General features: G+C 41.7%; 1 protein-coding gene and 1 long non-coding RNA gene across 17 annotated transcripts in view; one reads left to right on the top strand and one right to left on the bottom strand.

Moving 5' to 3' along the window:
- Mapk4 (mitogen-activated protein kinase 4) overlaps window positions 1-25,583 on the top strand; it is a 160,860-nt gene that overhangs the window by 15,201 nt on the left and 120,076 nt on the right. The gene's annotated exons all lie outside the window — the stretch shown is intronic.
- LOC147830081 (uncharacterized) lies at window positions 2,903-23,653 on the bottom strand. The gene is made up of 3 exons (XR_015443566.1): window positions 23,381-23,653; window positions 17,079-17,237; window positions 2,903-4,324 (listed from the first exon to the last, which is right to left on the bottom strand). It is a non-coding gene; the product is annotated as an uncharacterized LOC147830081 (long non-coding RNA).

The following is a 25,583-nucleotide window of genomic DNA, read 5'->3' as shown; positions in this document are numbered from 1 at the left end:
CCTGGATTGTCTAACAAGGATCTTTGCAGGTTCCTTCTCCTCCATGTGCCCCTTCCTCCTTCAGGCTGTGGGGTCATCCCATGGTTGTGTTAGGGGCTCCCTCCTAGCCCCAAGTGGGCTGCTGGGGGAGGAGAAGGCACCAGGGGCCACATGGAATAGATTGATCAGCGGGCAGAGTCTGCACTCAGAGGTAATGATGTCAAGATTTATAGGTCACCTTTGTGCAGGTGGCTTTGCTGCTTTACACCAATGAAGTAGCTGCGGTTGAGGTTGCAGGATGGGGAGCTGGCAGCCTGCCTCAGTCTGAAAAGGTGGTAAGTGGAAAGTACCACGCATATCCGCTGTCCCTGTCCGCCCTGCCTCGGGAGGAGAGATAGGACCTGAATGCCTCTCCCAGGGCAGGCCCGGAGATTTTGCTTATGACTCAGTCACCTGGAGTGCTCTCACTACCAGGTAGCTAAAAATGTTTGGCCAAATGTCTGAGGCGACTTTTGTCCACCTTTGGGTGAGGCAGAGCTGGTTTTTCCTGATTCCAAGTGGTGTTTGGCTCTGAATGAAGCTCAGCATACAGTGTGCACCACTGCAGTCTGCTCTTAGGTCATTTGAGGGAGTACCATCTTCTCCTTCTCTCAAGGTGTTTACTGCCAGCCCTGCTCAGTGAAACAGCACCAGAATGCCCTCTGCCTTCTTGAATAATGTCAACTGTGTGAATCTTGTCTCCTGCAGACACTCTGTAAACCTCAGGGTAGGAACTCAGACCTAGTACAGAACTTCCTTTACACCACTCCCTTGCTCCCCACAGTAGCTGTTGTGTAATTGGATGCTTCCTTGAGATGCTGAAATGCTCCTCATCTCACTGTCTGAATACATCTGCCTCTTCAGTCTCTATTTGGTGCTGCTCATGGCTTTCCCCTTAGACTTGCCCAGAAGGACTGCTTGGTGCACATTTTCATCCTTCACTCAGTAAGCGATGTGGGAGCCATAGTTTGCACATTCATTCTAGATCCCCTCAGTATCCCCAGATGCACTTAAAATTTTTTGAGGAAGCTCGGGGCATGTGGCACTTAACCTGGAATCCCATCTACTTGTGAGACTGAGGCTGGAGGATTGTAAATTTGAAGCCATCTAGGGCAACATAACAAGTCTCCAAAAAATTGTTTTTTAAAGCAAGGAAACAAGATATATTAGTTATCTATTGCTGCATAACAGATGACCCCACAATCTAGAAGCTTAAAATAGCAACTAGTTATTATCTTGTAGTTTCTATGGGTAGGAATTTGGAAGCAGCTTAGCTGAGTGTTTCTTGCCTAGGGTCTCTTATGAGGTTGCAGTCAAGATGTTGGCTGGGCTGCAGACATCTGAAGACTTGTCTTGGGCTGGGGAATCTGCTTCCAAGGTCACTCAGACTATTGGCTGGGGGCCTCAGTTCCTCTCCGTAGATCTTACCACAGGCAGCTGGCTTCCTCCAGTGCAGGTGATATAAAAGAGTAAGTGGAAAGTTGTGGTGCCTTTTATGACCTAGACTCTGAACTTGCACACTGTCATTCCCATTTTCTTTCTGTTCATTACAAGTGAGTCACTAAGTCCAGCCCACACTCAAAAGGAAGGGGAATTATGCCTAACCTTTTGAAGGGTGTGTCAAACTCATTTTAAACCACCACAAAAAGTGTGGCTCCTGGTTCTGACCAAATGAGTAGGCAGCCAAAGTTTATCACTTCCCATGTGAGTGGCCTGTGGCCTGCTGTGGGAGAACTCTGTGTGCTTATAGGTTGAGAGTGGAATAGGATTGGAATCCACAGTTACTTAGAGTTAGTCTGACAACAGTTATTGGCTAGGATATATTACATGTTATGAGTTTGAGTACCTAGGAAAGTTCCACGTGGTCTTTTTTCCTCTTGGAACTCACAGGACTCAATGATACCTTTAACAAGCCCTGTATAATTACCTTCATCCTTTTGAGGGCCTTATGTATTGACTAGACTTTCAGTTGGTTTAGAAAGATGAAGAATGGGCAGCTTAAAGAACAGTTGGATGATTTGGAGTCTTTTCCATGATTTGGGTCTCAGGTTTCTCATCTGTACAGTGAAGGGGCTGGAGGTGGCCAGTGGGTCTCTACCCTGGGTGCTTGTTAGAGTCACCTGGGAACTTCCAAAGAAAATGCTTCCCAAAATTCTGATTCATTCAGTCTAGGAGGGAGTCTGGGCATAGGAGCTTTTTAGATGAGACTCACTAGGCTATTAGATTATGAAAATGCTATAGGTTATGATATTCGGTGACTTTAAGTGGTAAGCTCTCTGGTCATATGGCATAGAGAGGATGCCCAGGTACCCTTGTTGGGAAGCCACCAATTCCCAACTGTGGTCACCCACAGTGGTCTAAGAAAGTTCTGGGCTGCCTTGTGTGTTAATGAACTTTCTGCTGCCAGAATAGCTCACCCTGTAACCATAGGAGGAATTACTGCATTGAGCAGGTGGATAAACCAGGCCAATGGTTCTCCAAGTATGGTCTGCAGTTCAGCAACAACAGCTGGGAATGTTTTTAGCAAAGCTCATTCTTTCTGCTCCTTACTCTTAATCAGAATTTCTGGATCTCTGGGTGGAGACTTTGCAGGTGATCCTGATACATATAAAGCTAGGGAAGCTCTGGACCAGAGGACTGACCTCCAGCTTTTCTCTCAGTAGCAGTGAATTAGGAGAAGGTTGTAAATGTCTTTTTTGGAAACATCTGTCTGTCAGAAGGTGTACTGGTCATGGAGTGACTTCATGCTCATCACATGGCTGTAACTTCTGCTAAAGAGTACCCAAAGTTCTCTTGCTTTTTGGGGACTGATGCTGGGAGTTCAGCTGGGAGAGATTCCTTGATTAAAAACCAAACAGAGTTTATCACCCTTAACCACCTGTGTACTATTTTCTATTCCACAACATGTCTGGGCTATTGCTTTCTATAGTCCAGAAAGTCTGTCTGCCAGAACCCACACAGTGTAGCTTCCGAAGCTGGGGAGAGTGGTGGGAGATGAAGAAAAGACGACGAGACCAAGATCACTCTTGATAGCTGGGACCAGGTGGAACCATAGCTTGTCGGGAGCTAATGGCCGCCTGGAACACCACACGCTCTTTATTTATAGTGGAAGGCAAACAGGAAGAGAAGGCAGGGCAAATAGTGCTACGTGGCCTAGGCAGAATGTAGTGTGATTGTTGCGTGATTGTTTTGTGATTGTTTCATGAAGGGGCATGTGCAGGAAGGGAACAGGGAAGGATACAATGTAACTGTCTCCTGGGGCTGTGCCATCCACGGTCTCTAATCTATGGAGGAGGAAGGGAGTAGGGAAGAGATGAAGGACCATTTCACACTCAGCCCGAGGCATCTGACCCAGATCTTTGTGTCTTTTCTTCTCTGTTAAAGAATTGCACGCATCTACAGTAGTGTTCTGGGGATGTGGTGGAGGTATGAAATCAGAGCATGCAAATCCTGATTTCCCATCCACTTTGTGTGCCCCTAGCAGTGACAGGATATGAAGCTGAATGAATGGAACTGAGCCTCTATGGCAAGTCTTACATTCATTAAAAAACACAGCCTCCCTCCAAAAACAAACAGCCGGATGCGTTTGCAATTCCAGTATTCTGGGATGGAGGCTGAGGGAGGAGGATCACAAGTTTAACCCCAGGTTGGGTAACTTAATGACTCACTCAGACCCTGTCTCAAATAATAAAAAAGACTGGGACTATAGCTAAGTACCTCCCACCCCCACCAAAACCCTCTTTTTGTAATTTGAGCAGTGCAAGTTCCTTAAGAGAGTAAAAATATGTGTTTGCACTCTACTTAGGTTATTATTTTTGTGTATTCTCTGAACCACAAACTGTATCCCTCACTCTTGCAGTCATCCTGTCCCCTTGTGGTATGTATGGCAAATCCAGCCAGTAACAAGCCTTAGTCAAGGGCTGTCCTCTAAGTTCACTCTACTTCCATGCCAGCAGATCTTGAGTGCATTTGTCATTGGGAACTGTGCAGCTCTGGTGTGGTATTTTTGATAATCATTGAAGGAGTTCATTTCATTCAGAAGGTTACAAGGATAACAAAAGAACTGAATGACAATAACTAATGTGAAGCCAGGAGATTGACCTGCTCATCAAATACTAAATAGTCAACATAGAGCATAAGCATTGACCACAAACTGCAAACATCAATAGCACTCACTCCAGACTCCCCTCTCCACAGAGCTGCTAATGGTATCCACAGGCTCATATAACTGCAAGGGAATGTCTGTTTTGTTCCTGTAGAAATATTTCTTGTCTGTCATCTTTATTCCGTTAGGATGGTCATTTTCCTATTAGAAAAAAAAAACAGAAGGAGGAGAAGAAATTGTATTATTATCCCAAATTATGCTCCCTTTTATCTGGTATGTTTAGTTTTCTTAAGTTATGGACTCACCTAGGGTGCTTAAAAAATAATATAGATGCTTGGGTGCCAGCCCAGAGGATATGGTTCATAGGCTTCCTGGATTGGTATTTTAAAAAGTTCCCCAGGGCAGGGGATATAGTTCAGTGGTGCTGCCACCTACCTTGCAAGCGCAGGGTCCTGAGTTCAATACCCGGTACCAAAAAAAAAGTTCCCTGGATGATTCTAGTGTATAGTTCAGACTGTGAACAACTGGCTGAGAGCATTCGTGCATTGCATTTCTCTGGCTCTTGATATGATTTTTCCCTAATTAGCTACTGTACAGGTTTATCCAGTACTGACCCTTGACGGCATTCCCTATCCTCCAGTGTGGACTGTGCTGGGCTGAATAGAAGCTCTCTCTCTCTCTTTTCCTTTCTCTTCCTCTCTTCCTTGATCTCTCTTTGAGATCTGATGTGTGGTGACAGTGGTGTGCGCTATATACTACACATCTAGCTTTTCTGTAGAGAAAGTTGAATCCTGCCTAAAAGTTGTCTACAATGTGTACTTGTTAGGTTTCCATTGCTCTGATAAAATACCTGAGAATGACAAAGGAGGAAAGATTTATTTTGGCTCATAGTTTCAAAGATTTCAGAGCCTGGTCAGCTGGCTCCACGGCTTTTTAGGCCTGTGGCAAGACAGCAACATCTTGGTGGAGGAAAGCTGCTCACCTCATGGCAGCTGGGAAGCAGAGGGAGAGCAGAAGAGTCCAGGAAGGGGTCAGAGACAAGATATGGTCCCCAAGGTCATGTCCCCATGACCCACTTCCTTCATCTAGGCCCCGCCTCTTAAGTTTCCATTATATCCTCTATCAGCCTGTTGCTGATACAAAATAGCTGAAACCTGAAACTTAAAGGAGAAGAGGGCTTTTTTGACTCATAATTTCAGAGAGTTCATTCCATGGTTGGCTGGCTTCAGTGTGGAAATGGCACAGAAGAAGGAACTGGCAGGGGAAAACTGCCCAACCTGTGGCAGCCAGGAAATGTGTGTGTGTGTGTGTGTGTGTGTGTGTGTGTGTGTGTGTAGGGGGGGTGGAGGCAGGGACAAAATTACACCCTTCCAGGTCATTCCCCCAGTTACCCACCTGAAACCAGACCCCACCTCCTAACAGCACATTTAGCTATGAACTCATCAATGGATTAATCTACTGAGTATAGTGCCAATGATCCAATCACCTTCCAAAAAGCCCTACCTCTGAACATAAGAGACTTTTGGAGGACACTGTAGATCCAAACTACAACACCAACTAATAATTCCATCAATTATGATTTCCTCAATGGGTTAATCCACTGATGAAGTTACAGCCCTCATGATTGCCTTCTCAAAGCCCCCCTCCAAACATATGAGACTTTTGGGGGACGTTTTAGATCTAAGGTATAACAGTGCAGAAATGTGACTGACTTTGCCAGTGCCCTGGGGGCTGCTCTGCCTCAGTGTCTATTTGTGCACAGGCAAGGAGCCCAGGTAGTGAGTGTTGACTAGCTCAGTAATGATTGTTACCATTAGTGGAAAAACAAGTAGAGGCTCCTTGGACTGTGGTAACAGGGATTCCTATATCCACTCAAAAGGATTTGGGAATCATTTATACAATATTTGTGCCCAAGAAGCTTTTTAAAATTTAATTCATGACAGTTTTTGTCTGTATCAGGGAGCAATTTCTGAGCAACATTCTAATTGGCACTGGTTTGTCAAAGCTGCCAGATTTGGCTTGATCAGTTTAACTGAGAGACCTTTGGTAATTACTAGTTTTCATATTTTAAACAAATTACTCTTATAAGAAATGCTAATTGTCAGGAGAAGGGTTGCTAGAAAAAACCGGAAAATCATGCCCTGTGCTTGAGGAAAGCAGACCTAAGACACTGGAGCTCTTGTTGCCAATTTGATGAAAACTGCTATACCTAGAATTAGTCTGCCTCGCTGTGAATCCCAGCTGTGGAATTACTAGTGTGTGGAGTTTTAATGTGTTTGGGTCTCAGAGTCCTCCCCTGTAAATATGTGGCAATAATGATAGAAATTGTGTGAGGAGGAAATAAGATAATTCTTATAAAACACTTGGAACAATGTGGCTCATGGTAGCCCAATGTAGTTTAGCCATTTTTATGGATTTTTTTCTTTCTCCTTATTGTATTACAAAAGAAAAGGGATCTCTTTCCCACTGAGCTAAAGCAGAGCCTCAAAATGTTCTCAGTACAATCACTCTAGGCAGGTACTTCCATATGTTTGAAACTCTTCATTTTATATTTCATCCTTATCTAGGATTTTGGAGACTCTGATTTATATACCATTGCCATCTAGTAGTGACACCCTTAAATTGCAGGGCTTTTAGGAAGGATGAAAAAGTAGTTTCAATATGAAAAAATAAAATGACGAATTTTTTTACGGCTGGTAAAAAAGTTGCTCATATTTTATAAAACTTGTTGACATATTCTGCTTAATTTGGCTACTACAATAAATCTGTAGAACTGGCTGCCTAATATATGCAAAACCCTAGGTTTGATCCCCAGTAATGTAAAAACAAAACAAAACCCTATAAAGTTATCCAATCTTATAAATGAGAAACGAGCAGAAAAGATTGTTATTCTCTGAATGTTTGTATCCCCTCCAGGTTCTTCTGTTGAAAAGTAATCCTTAATGTGATAGCATTAAGAGTTGGGCGTTTTGGGGGGCCAGGGATTTAGTGCAGTGGTGCTGCTTTGAAAACACAAGGTCCTGAGTTTGATCCCTGGTACCAAAAAAAAAAAAAAAAAAGAGTTGGGCCCTTTGGAAGCTGAATAGGTTTTGAGGGCTTTCTACTCATGAATGAAATTAATGCCCTTACAAAAGAGCTCTGAGAGAGCTTTTTAGTCCCTTCTGCTACATGAGGACACATCAAAAAGGTACCATCTGTGACAAAGAGACCCCACACTAGACACCAAATTTCCTCCATCTCCAGAGATGTGAGAAATAAATTTCTGTAAACCACTGAATTAATTTGTTTTGTTTTGCAGTACTGGGCATTGAACCTAGGATGTTGTGCATACTAGAAAAGCACTCCACTACTGAGCTACATCCCTGGCCCTGCTGAAATACTTTGTTATAGCAGGTTGAATGGAGTAAGACTCTGACAGTGATTAAATGCTACATTAATCGTCTTTCCATCACTATAACAAATACCTGAGATAATTAACTTATAATGAGGAAAGGTTTAGTTTGGCTCATAGTTTTAACAGTTCCCATACATGATTGATCAGATCAGTTGTTTTGGGCTTGTGTTGAGGCAGCACATCATGGTGGAAATGCAAAATAGAGTGAAACTACTCACCTGATGGCAGGATAACAGAGAGGAGGAGGAGGAGGAAGAGGCCTGTGTCCTATAACCTCTTTGAGGGCATACAGAGCTCCCAGTAGGCCCCACTTTTTAAAGTTTCTACCACTTTCCTGTCATGCCAGGCCAAGACCGAGCCTTCAACACAGGAACATTTGGAGAACATTCAGGATCCAAACTACTGCAGATGCCTTCCCCAAGTTTGGAGAGAGACAAAACGACAAGAGTCAGGGCTGGAGCTTTGGCTATTGGGTCTCTGTCTCAGCTGACTTCCTGTTAGGTTAAGCTGATAGGTGAGACCTGGTACATGTTTCCAGAGTTTATCCATGAAACAGAAAGTGGGAGTGCATTAAAGACAAGCACTCAACTTCCCAAGACCACAAATGGATGATTTTAGCTACTTATTGCACAGAAGGGTTTGGGATTCTCTGTCTGAATGGTTGATAGTGCCATTTACGTCAGCATTCCTGAGTGTACTTTCTGTGGTGGAATGAAGACATTGCTAATTTAGTTATTTACTCTTACATAACAATCCCCAAACTTGGTATCTTAAAATAACAGTGATTTATTACTTCTCATAATTTTATAATTGGGCAGTGTTTGGCTGGGTGATTCTTCTCCCTATAGCAACAAAAGAGGTTGCTCATTTCTCTACTCTCAGCTGCTGGCTGGGTTGGGCTGACAGAAGGTTCACATCCACATGTTCCTTCATGTGACCCACGTCTGGCTTGAGGTTTCTCATAGCATTGAGGTCTCAGAGTAGCAGGACATTGTATCTGGTTTCTGAAAAAGGAAGCGCAGGCACTAATTGTCTTAAGACCCAGGCTCAAAGACCAAATTGTACATCATTTCCACCAACTTTTGTTGATCAAAGCAAGTCACAAGACCAGCCCAGCTGCACAGAAGGAGAAATAAACTCTTGATGGAAGAGGGGGCATGGTCATATAATGATAGGAGGAATTGAAAGCAGGCAATGTTAGGACTCTACCTACCCCAGTAACATTTGTGTGTCCTCCCTGCTAAAAGAAATAGAAATTTTTACTAGCACATGCCATCCACAGATACAAAGAAGATGCTCCATTTAATCCACTAAGTATGCATGACATTTTATATATACATATATATATATATTTTTTAATTCAGGAAGAGCACATTCGATCCCAGGTGAAAATATGTTGAAGGAACAATCCTGGGACACAGGGTATCTGGCTGTTTATAGTCCAGGTCACCTAATGGGTCCTGTCAGGGACTGCCCATAGCTTCAGGAATCCTGCTCTTGGGCTTAAAGATTACTTAATGAATCTAACCCAAACTCAATTTAGACAGGAATTTTATGGACAGAGGAAAAAAATGGAGAAATAAATGACCAAAAGCCTACTAGAAAAGTTTAATTCTAAATGTATGATAATGGTATGTCCAGAGTCTTTTGGAACCAAGTTAAGGTTCTGGTCAAATATGTACTTGTTCGATTCCGTGGCTGGAACATGCTTCCTACTTCCACCCTGCCACATTTTTATTTCCTGAGCAAGCTTTTGTTAGCTCCTAATTGCCTTTAGAGAATTGGGTACAAGAGTTCAAATTGCAATTAAAAGAGAATTCACAGCTGGGGCTTCTATTGTTCTGTGTGGTTATTCTCTCACCTGCAAACGTACATTGCCAATGTTTTTCTGGAGCAATTTGTGTTTTTTTCCAGAGAACTTTTAGATCCATTATTATATTTAGTTTACACAGCAACTCCATAAGAGAACACTAAGTCAGGTTGTCCCTTGAAGGAACAACGATAGAAGGAAGAAGGAAGCAGAAATCCAGGCACTTTTTAAACTTGAATTTCAGTTAGTGGTATAAAAACTATTTGCAGCCTGGAAATTATGTTTTTACCCAATCCTACTTGTGACTTCCCCCTTGGAGAAGGATTTGAGCTCATTCACTGGTGAGCATCATGTAGGAGAGGGATGAGGACAACACTAGCTCAGCTGCTGAAGCATTTGCAGGTCTGCCCATTTGGATCTGAGCTGGGTGGAAGGAGACAGCTCCGGGCCCTATTAGCAGCCCTGTGGATTCCCAAGTCCAGCTCAAAACACTTCACGCAAGTTAATGAGGAAACTTTCTCAATAGCAACTAATGGGCTTTCCTGCTGGGCTGAAATTAGAGCTGAATGGTAAACACAGATATATCATTGGAGTGGAATAATAATATTATGCCACACAGGCAATGAGAGTGTGGATTAATGATTCTTTCACCCCTGGAGTTTTTCAGAGCTCTGCTGTGAGCTGTGCAGAGATGGACAATGCATTCTGCTTTGCCAGGGATGGTCTCAGCACAGCTTGTCATCCTTCTGTGTCCCCTTTCACTCTAAGTTCTCAGGCTTGAAAGGTTAAGTTATGTGGTTCCTCAATACATGGAGCTCAGCACATCACAGGCATTCAGAAAAAGTGAGTTCTCTTTCACCAGCCAGGAACATGTGCAGTGAAGTGTGTATTTTGTGCTTTTAATTAAGCTATTCTTCTCAACACTAAAGGTTGAAATCAAGGATTCTTCTTGATTAAGGTCTTCTTTTCAAATATGATGATGCTTATTCAAATTTGTATTACCACAGAAATTGACCTGACTTCTGGTGGCTTTGCATTCTATTGAGCACATAGGAAAAGGAGTCTGTATTTTTGTGTATGGCTTAGAAAAATCATAATATTTTCCCACTATATTTATAACTTAACAAATTATTTCTTCTTGTGTATGACTTTGTTTTTCTCTCAGTCTATTCAGTGAGTGAGTCTCAGGAACTAGAAATGCAGATATGTATAGCAGTGGATTTTGAATCTGACAAATAATAAAGACTCTTATTGAAACCTGGATCTGGCCCTTTTTCTTTCCATTCTGCATCATTCCCTTAATCCTGTCTTTTGTAGATGTTCCGAACAATAGTATCTGACAATAGCCATGTTGATTTAAGATGTTTCTTTTAGCACCTAATAAATTTAGAACCCAGTAAAATTGAAGACGTAGCCTTCAGACCTAGTGCCAGTGCAGAACTTGGTTACTCTAGCGTGGACATTGTTACTAGTTCATTTATCCAATGTTACCAGAGAATAGCCTTATTTGTTTAGTGTGTTTATGATTTACAAAACATTACCTTCACAGGGTCTTTTTTTGTGGCATCTGTTAGATGCATCAGAAGTGTTAAGTATAGGTGAATGGTACAGGTCTTGCTATCACTGTTCTTTCACCATTTTTCCTTTTTCAGAGGAGGAAAGAGGGTCAGAAAGATTAAGGGAATTGTTCAAGGTCACATATGTGGTAAGTGGCTGCACATGGCTGAAGGCTAGTACTTTTCATTTCTGCTCCTACCATGGACTCCTTACTCCTGATCTCAAGGGTCCTCTCTGCCATATTAGCAAACTCGATCAAAGTTTGATATAATGAGCCCCTCTTGAGATGCTGAGATGTTCCTCCTCCATGAAGGGGAACAGATATGGTCTATGACTGTTGCAGTGATTAGAAATACAGCAGCCTTGTATGTGGCATGGATGATTTTAATGCCCAGAAAGACCAAAAACTCCTGGGAAGTTAGACAGCTCATTTTCAAATATAGCAAAGCAGGCAGAAATCAGTTAGAGAAGGGGAGAGACTTGGGAACAAAAGTGTCTTGAAGGCTTGCAGAGCCTACCTATCACAAGTAAGAAATGGGATTGGAGGAACTCTAGACCTACGAGGGTAGAGAAGGTAAAGGCCCAATAAAGGATTCAGGGACATGCCACGTGACTTCCATTGGGAAACTGCATTTGGTTCCTTATTTTGGAGCAAGAAATATTTGAGGGTCATGAACTTTTAGACAAATAGAAATATATGAAGAATGGAGCTAGTGAAGAAATACTTACCAGCAAAGAGATACTTAGCGTTCTCTGAGGTAGGCTGATGACATTGCCTCTCATCATGTCTTTGATAGATCTCAGTCAGAGAATCAAAGCCACTGGCCCAGTGGAAGCAACCAACTCATGTTGTGGGCAGATTAGTCAAAGTCCTCCACTTGGTCTCTGTCTTCTTTCTGTTTTATGTTACATTACCTTGTGCAGGCACAAACTGCATTGGATTTCCTTATGTTAATTAGAGGCTTTTGTTTTCAAGCAGTATAGGGATTTGTTGATTGAATAAAGTGAGAATATTGATTGATGGAGGAGAGAAGATCAGCATGCCTATTATTTTGTTCATTAACTTTTGAAGAGTTGACAGAATCATTGGTCTTAACTGGAGAAAAGAAATTGTAGAGACTGTATCGTCCAGTTTTTCAGCTAATGCAGGAGTCTTTTCTGCAGCTACCTGAATCGATGGCACTTCCAACATGTTTAGAACACTTACAGAGTTAAAACTTGTCTCACACAACTGGCCATCACATTTCTAAACTTTTTTACCTAACAGCCTGTATATAGCAGCTCGTATGTACCAGACACTGGTATGAGTCCTTTACAATTATTGTCATTAATCCAATACTTTTATCTTTATTTTGCAGGTGAAGAAATGGAGACACAGAGAGGTTAAGTAACTTGCCCATGTGCACACAGCTAGTGACAAATGGCATTAGAAAACAGGTGACCAGTTCCATAGTCTATGTACTTAATCACCAACTCCATAATCCACGCACCTAACCTCTAACAAGAGATTACTAGTCATTGGGGTCCCCCCTTATTTTGCATCATTAAAATTAGCTTCTTGCAGTTTCTACTCCAGAGTCTTTTACATAATGATTCAGAAATTTTCAGACAAACCATCACGTCTTCCCATCACTGCTATTTCTGTAGCCTGGCAATGCTTAGTTCTCCCAACAGTCTCTCATGTGGCATGATTTCCACCCAACTAGCACTTCCTCTGGCCGCATGCCAGCTTTGGGAAGCCTGGTGAAAAACACCTGAGATTTATGGTCAGACCCACCTGGCTGGAATTCTGGCCTCTCTACTCATGGGCTGTGGCAGATACTGCTCACTCTTTCCAAGCAGAGCATCCCCCATCTGTGAATAATTCTGAGCTCCCCATATCACTGTCAAGATACACAAAGTCGGGGGGGCACTCATAGTGTGTGCTGCATGAAGAATGACTGTTAACTGTTGTTATAAGCAGTGGCAACTGTATCCATTTCCTCCAAATGGATCTGGACGTTGATGAAGTTCCAGTCAAAACCCCGGGAGGCTAATCTGAAAAAATTGACTAGCTGATTCTAAAATTTATATGAAAATGTAAAGGATATAAAATATAAAATAGCAAAACAATATTAAGAAAGAAGAAAGTTGGCAGACTCATACTACCTGATGTCAAGATTTACTAAAAGCTACAGAAATAAGACGGTATGAAGGTGGCATAAAGAAAGACGGATCAATGAAACAGAACAGAGAGCCCAGAAATTGACCCATACATAGACACTCGATTGATTTTTGACAAAGATGTGAAGTTGATTCAACAGGAAAGACTTTTTATCAGATGGTACTGGAAAAAAATGGATCTCTATCTGTAAATAAAGCAAAGCTTTATCCCTACCTAACACTAAACATCAAAAACTGATCTGAGATGCATCATAGACTTAATGTCTATGTGAAACAGAAAACTCCAAGAAGACACAGGCCACTGTCTTTAAGAATTTGGATTACTTAAGAGGTTAGGGGCATAAAAAGTATTAACTATAAAAGAAAAAAAAAAGGAAAGTAGAAAATTTTCAAAACCAGACATTTCTTTTCATGAAGAGATGTTATTAAGAAAATAAATAGGCATTTTAAAAGATGGGAGGGAAATATTGGCAGTACATATAAATAAAGCTTAAAATGAAATATTTACAGAACTTCTATAAAGCAATAACAAAAGATGAGCAACCCAGTGAAAACATGAGCAAAATACTTGAACAGACATTTTTTTTTTTGGTACCGGGGATCGATCTTGGGTCCTTGTGCTTGTGCAGCAGGCGGCGAAACCTCTGAGCTAAATCCCTGGCCCTTGAACAGACATTTGATAGACAAATGGCCAGTCATGGAATTAGCATCATTTGTCATAAGAGAAATAGAATTAAAACCATAATGAGAGATCACTGACAAGCACTAGAATAGTCGATATCGTAAATATTGGCAATACAAAATGTTGGCGATGAGGTGAAGCAACTGGGGTACTGCCACATGGGGAGTGGAAAGTGATACAATCATAAAGAACTGTTGGCAGTTCTTACAAAGTTAAACATAAACACCTAACCTTGCCCCAGCTAGTTTACTTTTAGGTCCACGAGAGAAATGAAAACACAGGCCTCTAAAAACACTAATAAGAGAATGTTCATAGCAGCTTTTTTTGTTTGTTTTGTGTTTTGTGTTGTTTTTGTTTTTCTGGTACTGAGGATTGAACTTAGGACCTTGTGCTTGCCAGGAAGGTGCAGCACCACTGAGCTAAATCCCCAGCCCCATAGCAGTTTTATTTGTAATTTCCCACATCAGAATCACCCAAGGGTTCATCAACAGGAATGCATGAACAAACCATGGAATGATCATAGAAAATGGAATAAGACTTGACAATAAAAAGAAACAAAATATTATGGAGAACCCCATAATAGTGAAAAAAGCCAGGAGAAAGAACCAAGAAATCAAATAACATGCTGGCCAGGCTGTGGTCAAAAGCAACCCTACTACATTGTTGGTGGGAATGTAAACTACTACAACTACTATGGAGATCAGTATGGGGATTCCTCAAAAAACTAAAAATAGAAAGTCCATTTGACCTAGCTAGTCCCTTTTAGGGATCCTCCTGAAAGAGTGAAAGACATCATATTACAGTGATACACGCATACCTATGTTTATAGCAGCATAATTTTTATTAGTTAAATCTTGAAAGCAGCCTATCCACTCATCAACAGATGAATGGATAAAGAAAGGTGGTATTTATATCCGATGGAGTACTACTCTGTCTTAAAGAAGGATAAACTTGAGGCATTCATACGTAAATGTATGTACCTTGAGACCATAATGTTAAGTAAAATTTCAATACTGCATGGTTTCTCTTAAAACATAAATAAAGAGCAAAATAAAAGGTAATAGAAAGTAGGAAGATCTTTTTCAAATGAGAAGGAGATCAAGAAATGGAGGGGGGGGAGCAAGGAAAAAGGAATTTAAAAATAAATGAAAAAATTGGAAATAGAGTTTTTGCAAGTGGGAAGGGAAATATGCGTTGGAGGGAGTGCTGGGGATGGGAGGGGGAGTGGATGAAAAAAGAATTAGTATATGTTATGTATTAGTACAAGCCCCGCAAGATAAATGTAATCATGTACTGCAAAGATGCAGTAATAAATTAATTAAAAAGAGTACCTCCTGGTTGATTCTATTTCTATGAAGTTCAAGAACAGACAAAACTAATACAGTGTATAGTGACTGAAATCAGAACTGTGCAAGCCAGGTCCACACACCTATAATTCCAGCTACTCAGGAGGCTGAGGCAGGAGGATTGCAAGTTGCCTGGGAAACTTAGTGAGACTGTATCAAATAAAAAATAAAAAGGGGGCCGGGAACTTAGCTCAGTGGTTCCACTGCCTGCTGCGCAAGCGCAAGGTCCCGAGTTCAATCCCCAGTACCAAAAAAAAAACTGCACAAGCGCAAGGACCAGAGTTCAATCCCCGGTACTCCCCCAAAAAATAAATTTAAAAAAAGTGCTGAGGGTGTGGCTTGGTGGTAGAGCACCTTTGGGTGGTCAGATCCTCAGTACCAGCACACACACAAAACAACAAAGAAAAATTGATCTGTGGTTGCTTTTGGTGAGAATCACTGAAAGAGGGCGGGAGGAAACGTTCTGTTTCTTGATTACAGTGATGGTCATATGGGTGGGCACAGTCACCAAACTTATTAAACCGAACACTTAAGATCTAGGTCCTCTAGGCATGGTGGTCCATGCCTGTAATCCAGCATTCTGGGAGACTGAGGCAGGAGGATAGTAAGTTCAAGCCTAGCCTGAGTAACTTAGCAAGACCCCGTTTCAAAAAAGAGGGATGGTGTTGGACACGTAACTCAGGGCAGAGACTCTGGGCTTAATCCCCAGTAGCAGAAAGATAATTGGGCAATATTGAAAAATAATAATGACACATCCCATTATGACTTGCTCTAATCAGCAAGTGCAGTGGATTGTTATACCCATCATTTGATCTTTCTACTTCTGTCACTGTGGCCTGAGATGTGTTAGCTTCTTTTTATTAAGGAGCTTCATCACACTCTTGCCATTTATTGAATTTATGGCTAATGATAACTGCCATATCTCATTTTGCATGTGAATTGCTACCGAACAGCATTCCTTTCTATGACATCTACTTTGTCTGTCTAAGCTGGTCTAAATGTATATGTGTTGCTGAAGCAAGCACTAAGCTGGTCTATATGTAACCTTTGGGAGAGCGAATGGAATTTAGACAGGAAGTGTGATCAAAAAATTGTGTTTAAATAAAAACTATTACAGTAAAAGACACAGTGCCACTCATCTTCAGAGTATTTCCTCTCACTTTGAATACACTTATCCTTTTTTCTTGACACTTTTTGAAGCAGTTCTAGGAGTCCTTTTTCTTCAGGGTCCTTAGTTTCACTATCGTGACTGCCTTGATGTCCTGAATGGATTCAAAACATTTATCTTTCATGGTCATTTTGAGTTTGGGGATAAGCTAGAAATTGAATGGTGCCAGATCCAGTGAATAAGGTGGACGAGGACACACAGCAGTGCTTTTATGAGCCTGCCTTTCCATTGGATGGCACCCAGCAGCAGGATGAACCATATTTTTTATCATACCTCATAAAGATACTCACAAAAGAGGACTTTCAGAACTGCTTCAGAAGGTGGCAAGAATGATGGAGTAGTAAAATGAGGGGGACTATTTTGAGGGGATTAATCTCAAGGTGATGGTTAAGGTTAAGTAAGATATTAAGTAGGCAGAGCTTTGGAAAGGGATAACGTGGTGTTGCATTAAGGCCACTACCTGTTAAAGTCCTCACTTCAGTTCCTTTGAGAAGCTGAGTTGGGTGGGGTTGGGGAGCTAAGTATATAGTGGGGTTTGGAACTAAAACACAAATTTTTAAGTCCCTCTGTTTGAAAGTTTACCCTTACACATCCAACCTTTTGTGTTTTAAGGGCTTCCAGGACTCCAAGTTCCCCTCCAATTATCACCACCTTAACACCTCTCCCCCTCACTGCTAAAACTTTCGAAGAAATGTTAGACCTTGAAACTTGATATTCTAAATGGACTCAACAGACTGTAACATTAAACATCTCCTGCATGCCAAGCACTGTGGCAGTTACAAGTAAGAAACTGTTCCTGCCCTCCAGGAATTTACAACTTGATCCCATCACTTACAGCAGGAGAAGTCTTCTGAGTCCTGCCTTTCTGCTTCATTCACTAACCATACTGCTGGGCTTCTCAGCATCCCGTCTTGCAGTTCTATCTTGGTCCTTGCTTTTTCCCAGATTAAGTAAGTCATTCCTTAATTTCTTCTCTACAGCAAGCCTGGCCTAGCTAAAAATAAAAGACCTTTCATGAGCTTCTAAGACAAGACATAAACACAGATAATTACTACACCTTTTGAAGGTATCATAAATAAACCTGATGTTATTGTGCTTTCAGATCATGAATGACTTTTTAAAAATTTCCACACCCCTTTAACATCATAATTCACACCTTAGGGTGACTTTAAGATGTGTTATATACATGTACCAACTCCCCATAATAAATGTAATCATTATATACTGCAAACATATACTAATAAAAATAAAAAGATTTTTAAAACCCCTAAACTCCAAACTTGGATTTTCCATTAAAGTCTTCCTTGTGATTTAGTCTAGCATTCAGCATCTCACTTTATTGTCCCCCACGCTCTGGTGTGTAACAATTTCTCAGTCTTGTTTTATTCTTTCATGACCCTGACAGTCCTGAGGAGTACTGGCTAGATGTCCCTGGATCTTGTCTTATATTTTTCTCATGATTAGACTGGAATTAGTGGGGGTTTGGGGAGAAACCCCAGAGAAGTAAAGTGCCTCTGTCATTTCATATCAGGTGGTGCATGATATCCACGTGACTGGTTATGTTAACCCTGTTCACTTGGTTAGGGTGTAGTGTTTGCCAGGTCTCATTGCTTACAATGACTATTTTTCTTTCCCTACTCTGTTCTTTGGAGGTGAGTCCCAACGTCTAGTGCACCCGAGCTTCACCTCCTGGAGCAGAGAATCTACACATATTATTCAGATCAGTGTGTTTTGAACAGAATTAGCATTCAGCCTCTCTACTACAATACAATTCAGCCTCACTGTACCATTCACTCTCTTTCTGAGAACATTAGCTAATTAATCCTAATTAGAAATTATAGCAGAATCTCACTCATTTTGCTGGTCTGTAAATAGAACACATTTTCTAAAAATCCATCAGTCTCTACTTCACTCCTAAGCTGAGATTTATGTAGCTAAAAGTGGCAGTACATGATTAATCAACAAAGCCTGTGTCTATGAATGTATTTCTAAAGAGCTTATCTGCAGAGCCTCAGCATGAGTGACTTTCCCCAAACATTTTACTTTGTATTTTCTGCTTTCCCATGGAGCATTATCCTAATCATTTAAAGAGAATATACTTGTGAAAATGGCATTGGGTTTTAATCTATTTATTATATTACAGCCTCTAAATGGAACGTTCTTCTCTAAGGAGTGTAAAGCCGATTATTATATATAATTAAGTTAATATCTGAATTCTCAAAAAACTCTCAGTCCCCTTATGATCTGGTTTCCAGCAGAGCCGAGTTTGGTTTTTGATGAGTCTATCTTGGATTCAGCCTGGTAGAATCTGTTGTATTTGATACAATTTGTGTATTATAATTGTTTCTTGCTACCACACTTGAGTGATTTGAGAATAGCCTGTGACTTACACCTGTCTCCCATAATGACTAGCATGTGGCAGTAGATGTTTCTGGTTGTCTGTCCAACTTCCATTTGTGCCTTTCCTCCTCTCTAGCCAAGCATCTGAGGGGGCCCTGATCCACCCTGAGCTCCAGAGCTGGGTCTGATTGGTTAGGGATACAGACCCCTCCTTACTCATGATGAACTGGGGAAGCACACATGACCTCAAACTGGCCAAGAGAGGAGCTTGCTAGGAGGTTCCAATAAAAGTTTCCTGTATTTTAAGAAAAAGCTACAGAGAAAGGCAAGGTAGTTCCTCTTCCTGTGGCATTGTCATGGCCAGTGCTCCAGCAGCTGCCCACCTCCACCAGGAGAACCTCAGGGAAATGCAGAAGCCTGTGCCACACTGGCTTACATGTTGGTAAACAAGAAATGTACTAGTTTAAGTTTCTTGTTTCTTGTAACCAAAGGCATCCTGACTGATACAGAATTATCAATGTATATTTTTATTTGATTTCAATGCTAAAAGATCTCTTTGGAAGAAAAGATTACACAAACAAGCAAAACACTAGTTCACTTTGATACAGAAAGGAGCTTCATACTAGTTAGAAAAATTTTAAAGACTGTGGTTTTTATTCCTGGTTATCCCATATTCATAAATGTGTTCATTTTGTAATTTTTAATTTTTAAAATTTGTAATTTTTAAAAGATATATTCATAGTTGGAGGATATAAAAATAAAAAAGTTAGAGCTCACAGATTGGTCTGCGTAGATCCAGTGTGACAGTAGTGTAGTTTCTGGTGTAACAAAACGGAATACATGGTAGGTTCCTCTGAAATATACATCCCTCTCCTCCCAAAATGGTATCTCAATTTTGGCCACCTTTCCTTCCCCTACTGCATCATTTTGCTTTCTGTTCTTTTGAGTGTCTTCCTCAGGGCAGGTGTCCATCTATTTACTGTGTCTTCCTGAGATTTTGATGGAGGAGTAGATTAGCAGGACTTTGAAGTAGCAGCTCAAGGGAAAAACAAGCAGGCAGCTGCAACTTTTAGTGATAAGAAGAGGAAAGTAAACCACCAGGCTGTTAGCAAAGAGAATGAGCTGCTGCACTCCTTAAAATAAGAAAGTGGGTGCACAGGCAAACTGGACAAGACCACTACAAGCAAAGATGGTGACTGTTCAACTGAGAGCTCACCCTGAACTTCCAATATCACATTGGTGAAGTAACTAAATTCCACTCAGGCCAGGGATCCCACTGCTTGAGAAGAACCATGAATAAGTAATCACATTCTTTTGAGACCCCATAAAAGTGAAATGAAATGCCTCTTTTGCTCAGGGCCACTCTGCCTGTGGAGTAGCCCGCTCTGCTGTCATTTCCCTGTCTGACCAGGGAGGAGCCTGATTCGCTTCTTAACTCACCTCTTCTGCCTATGTGGTATCCTGTTGTACTTCTTTTTTTGTGATAAACTTTCACTTTACTCATGCCTAGTCTGTATATGATTCCCATCTTATATGCAGCTGAAGATCCACTCCAGCTGGTGATATTCTCAGATACATGGTGTACCGTTCCTTGTCTTTAAATAGGATGTGTCCCTCCAGTGCTGGAGTTGACTTTGAATGCTCCCCCCCTTATGACTATTTTATTTCTTATGGGAAGTCACTATGCTGATGCCCATAGGTATTCCGGGCCGGGGATGTTTTTTCTCATCATTTTCCATCTTGCTTAATGTGGTTCACAAGGCACACTCCACATGCTTACTCCTTTTCCTTTGTCATACCAGCTGCCTGCCGCTGTAGCTCACCCTGAAGAGTTTATGCAGTAATTTCCCTCTTGACTTTTGTTTTGCCTCTAACCTAAAGACGGGACCCATTATTTTGGTGCAGGAAGTTTCTTTTTTCTCTCCAGTCCATAGGCTGATAGTTCCTTGCTAGTTTATCCAGCTTACTCTCCCATTTCTTTAACAGCATGTTTCTTGGAATATAGCACCTTAAGGTGTGCAGTAAAATGATTCTATAGACAAAATAATTTGAGAAATGCTGCAGAGTTTCCCAGAGAGTTCCCATGCATGTTAGTACTACATGGGTCTGGATAAACTCTATACAAAGACAACTGTTTAACTTACTTGACCATGACTCCTTCCACCTCTGCTACCCTGCCCAACAAGATCTATTCAATAATTTATGGAACCCACTCAGCAAAATTTATACCCTTCCCTGCCTATCTGAACTTTGCCTTTCCTTGGGGGTGGAGAGGGTGTTCCCTTGCCTGGAACTTCTTCAGTAGCAGTTTGTGTTTATTGGAATGGCCAGCCCTGCTCTTTGAACAAAGGTCAGTGACATGACCATGGGGTAGTTACTTTAAAATATGTCCGTATAAAAATGCAGCAGCAGTGTGCACAACTTAACTCCACATCCCATGTCCTGCTGATAAGTATTTAGCATGTGAAATATCCTAATCAGGAATCAGCATCCCAGGATAGTTAATTAGGCATTCAAGTATGTTTGAAATCTACATTGGAGGGTTTGTTAATTAGCATAAGGTGTATGAGAAATGAGTTTTCATTGGTGTAATAAATGATGAGATCAGCAATTGTTTAAAAAGATTGTCTGGGCCTGGAGATCTGCAGGACTGAGATATGAGAATCCAAAGCCCTCACATTTGGTACAGCCACTCTAGGTTGAGTGCTGTAGTGTCTGGAGGAATTTGTTTCATGGAAGACCCCTGGAGTCTGAGTCCATCACAGGTCTGGCATATTATTGCATTTCCTCAGATGATGAATGTTGGCTCAGGTGTTAGAGGGTGATGATGATGATTTTCCTGAACAACTTATGGTTTACATCTGGGTGAGACCCTCAAAACCTCATGTGCTCAGAGGGAGAGTCTTGTGGAAGACTATTGGATTGTAGGGGCGCTACAGCTGGCTTGGTAGTCACTGGGGGTGAGTCACTTGGGGCACAACTGGGAAGCATTTATCTCCCTCTTCAGCAACTTCCTTTGCTCTCTACTTCCTGGCTGCCATGAGGTGAGCAGTTTTTCCTATGCCAGGCCCTTCTACCATGGCTTTCTGCCTTGAAGCCAATGGACTATAGACTGAATCCTCTAGAAAATGAGTCCAAATAAGTCTCTTATCCTTTAAGTTATGAGTGTTGGGTATTGTGTCTCAGTGACAAGATAGTGACTAACACAAAAACTGACTGAATTTCATGTAAATTGTAGTTGAATCATGTCATGCCTCTTGGCTCTCAGCTAAGCCAGAGCTGCAGAGTTACCAGAAGACCCTGGCAGGCAGAGTTGATTACCAGTAGCCTGGTCAGTTCCTGCTAGTAGGTTGCTGACTGGGCAGTAAATCATTAACCACCCCAGAACTCAGCCAGCTCAACTGGTTTCTCGTTCCGTGGTGGTACTCTGTTCCACAGAGTAAAAAGCAGTGGCATTAGGGACTTCTGAGCCACTAAAGCACAATGTTAAGGGACATCTACTTCTTTCCCTCTGCAACTACCCCTAAGAGGGGACCTTCGTACTAGGCAACCACATGCCAGTTTCCTGCCTATATTCGGCTCTCCTTATATAGACAGAAATTCTTGGGGTTCCTGCAAGAGCCATCCCCATACTAGCAAATGCTGTGCACTGTCTCTCCTGAGGAGCCTGTTTTCCATGCCAGCCCATATGGTCCATCTTGACTTCTTTGTATCTCAGAGTCTTCCCCCTTGTGGACCTGTTGTAGGGGAACTAGTTTGTATATTCGAAGCCTAGAACACTGCCTGGAGTCTTGTCAACACTAGTGAAGTATTTGTTATTCCTTTTCTTTCCTTTAAATTATTACCAAAGCTTTATCTTAATAAGCAGGCTTATTACATTTGTGTGGAATGGACAAATTCAGGACATTGTGAAAACCCTCTATTAAGTATCATAGATGGCACAATGACCTATATTAATGTTCACCTAGTGTAGGTTGAGTCCTTTACTTAGAGAGTATTTGCTCTTGGTTTGGATGAAGTTCTAACAAGTTTGATTTGCTTCCTACTCCACTAAAGATTAGAAACAGCAAATTAGAAGGAATGTGAGGCAGGCATACTCCAAGTAGCAAGAAGTAGACTGATAGTAAAGAGTCACAGAAGTATACAAGTCATTTAGTTGGAAGAAGACAAAATAACCCTATACTTCAGTAGTTCTCAAATAATGTCATTGTTCTTAATGCTCAGTGTAATGGTTGATATTTTTAGTGATGGCCCTGAGTTATCAAGGGATTGGTTAAATGTTTTGTTTAATGGGGCAAGAAAACGTGATATGCTTTAGAATTCACAACAAAGTGGTGATTTAAAGTTTTGAATGCTGAAAGTTATCAATCACCATCCTATTATTTGTTAAAGCATTTTATTCTAACATACCCAGTTCTCAGATCATAGTGGATAAATGAGGCATCGATTTACATGGTTATAGCAGTTAATATTTATAAAACACTCACTAATCCATGAAGCACAAACTCCCTTCCTCTTAGAAAAACAATGCCCAAATCTAACTCTAGTGAAGTCCTAAGGAGTTTCAAGATATGCATGAGGACAGAATGTAGGAAAAAGAACTGAGGAAGAGACTGTTAACTAAAGCAGCTAAATTCTATTTTTTAACTTCTACTTCTTGTCTTGCCCCAGAAGGCCTTATCCTCTGTTATGTTTTGCTAGGTTGGGAGCAGATATAGTTTAGTACCAGGAAAAGGCCTTGAAATATTTTTTGTTAGACTGTAGAGATTATCACTTGGCTACTGTGCTCCAGTTTACCTTGGTTGATTGGGAGTGGCCCATCATGTAGGTAGAGTGATCTGGAAGGGAGGAATCTGACCCACAAGTGACTATGATGTAACTCAGTTTGCATTCTGATTTCTATAGTGATACATAAGTTGGTTAATAGGTAAGAGATTTGAAGGTTTGCAAAACAAATGATAAAGCAAGAGACAGATCCATCAGTTACTGGACATAGTTCCCTCTTAAGGATAGGGAGGTGGGGGAGAGGGTGCAGAAAGATGATAATCACAACCTGACATTATTACCATAGCTGCTGCTGCTTACTGAGCTCTTTCTGTGCACACAGCCACATTTTACTCAGATGCCATCAACTCCACAAAGTAGGTAGTTGAGACTCAGAGAGGTTAAGTGACTTATGCAAAGTCACACAGCCAACTGATGAGGGAGGAAACATAGATCTGTCTGGCTCCAAGGATTATACTTTTCACCTCTTGATGAGTGCTGGGGAACATCTCTTTCCTGCAGGATCACCTCAACCTAGGTCTTTGTATGGAAGAAAGAGCCATGAAGGGGCTCCAAGAGTATGCGGGTACTGCTCCAAAGGAGAAATACTAAGGACAAAGCCATGGATCCATTTGGATGGGGCCTTGATGAAACACTGGTAATTACACTTCTCCTGGAGGTCACCATCTGCTCTGGAGCCCAGAACAAAATCAGGCTGCTGCACGAGCATCCTGTTGCAAGAGAAACACATTTGCTTTTGTTCCTATGGCCAGTGGATCCTTACTTGTGTGCTTTATCAGGGTCGCTTCTAGCTGGGCAGTTTGCAGATGTCTTTAGGGTACTCTGCTCAGGCTCAAGTTGTTCCCATTCGGATGTCTCTGGGGACAGTGTAGCTGCTGCTTCTCCCAGGGCACAACCAGCAGGGGGTGAAGATGAAGAGGGCCAATATCTGAGGGAGGTTTCCCAGCAGGGTCTGCTCTCCTGGGAGGCCTTGGCCCTCCTTCCTTTATCCAGCTGACTTGGCTGCCACTCTCCTGCCCCAAGGAGCATCACAGCCTATGTCCACTGCCTCAACCACGTCCCAGTGTCATTTAGATAAGTGGCAGTCAGAGGGAAAGATTGGAGGGCAGATTAGGGCCATGAGCTCAAAGAGGAAGAAAAAAGGGGGCAGAACATGGCTTAGTCCAGATGTTCTGCTGGACTTCTGAACCCCAGGAAATTCTGAGCCACACCAGAGAATGGGAGTTTATGTTCCTTTTTAAAATTATTTTTATTTTTATTTTTTTGAGACTGGGTCTCACTAAGTTGCCTAGGTGTGGTCAAAGATACTATCCACCTGCTTCAATCTCTGGAGTAGCTTGGATTACAGACAAGGACCACTGTGCCCAGTGAAGGGGTGGGAGAGGATTTATGTTTCTGATGGGGTTTAAAAAATCAACAATGGGAGAAGTAATAGGTGTCATGGTTAAAAGGGGTCAGATTTTTGAGGGTCATAAGTATCAAGCAGAGGGCCTAATATTTTGTATTTTTAATTCAGTAGGAATCCATTGGGAGTTATTGAGAAGGGATCAAAGCAGTGCTGGAGAGAAATTAATCTGTTAAATTCAGTTTAAATTCATGCCCATGCCTGGAAAAAGAACTTTCAGAAATGCTACCCTGTTGATGGCTTGGTGTGAGTAGCTGTGGTGCTTTCAATGCTGTCCACCAAATCTGCCCAGCCCTCTGCCTTCTGGGAACATAGGAAAAATAAAATTTCTTGTCTGCTTCAAAATTAGGTATGACTGTGTGACCTTATTAGACCAAGCTAAGGATTGGTGGACTTTGTCCTAAAGGAGTAGAGAGTAAATATTTTCTGCTGTTAGTCCATATAGTTAGCAATTGCTCAGCCTAGGTGTTGAGGGAGGAGACAGCCACAGTCATGATGCACACAGAGTAGGTGTGGCTGAGGTTCAGTAACACTTTTGTGGACTGTTTGCTCAGTGCTGGACCAGTAGATGTGAATGAAAGTGACCATTTTGCACAGTTGTGCTAAGAGGTGGGGCCTGATTGGATACCTTTGATCCTAGAGGCTCATGTGGAAAAAGAGCCTCATCAGCCTGGGACCCTGAGTGACCACATAAACTAAGTCCCTAACAATGCTTGCTGTGCATGTAGTGTGCATAATAAAGCATCCTGTCAGTGTTCCAACAGTGAGGCTCTGGGACTGTTTCTTATTGTCATACCACCTCTCTCTGCT

The sequence above is a fragment of the Heterocephalus glaber genome, unplaced genomic scaffold (genome assembly GCF_053883595.1).
Source record: "Heterocephalus glaber isolate CG9 unplaced genomic scaffold, H.glaber_assembly_v1.0 deba00000331, whole genome shotgun sequence".
In the NCBI taxonomy this organism is placed as follows: domain Eukaryota; kingdom Metazoa; phylum Chordata; class Mammalia; order Rodentia; family Bathyergidae; genus Heterocephalus; species Heterocephalus glaber.
This window is presented reverse-complemented; position numbering and strand designations above follow the sequence as displayed.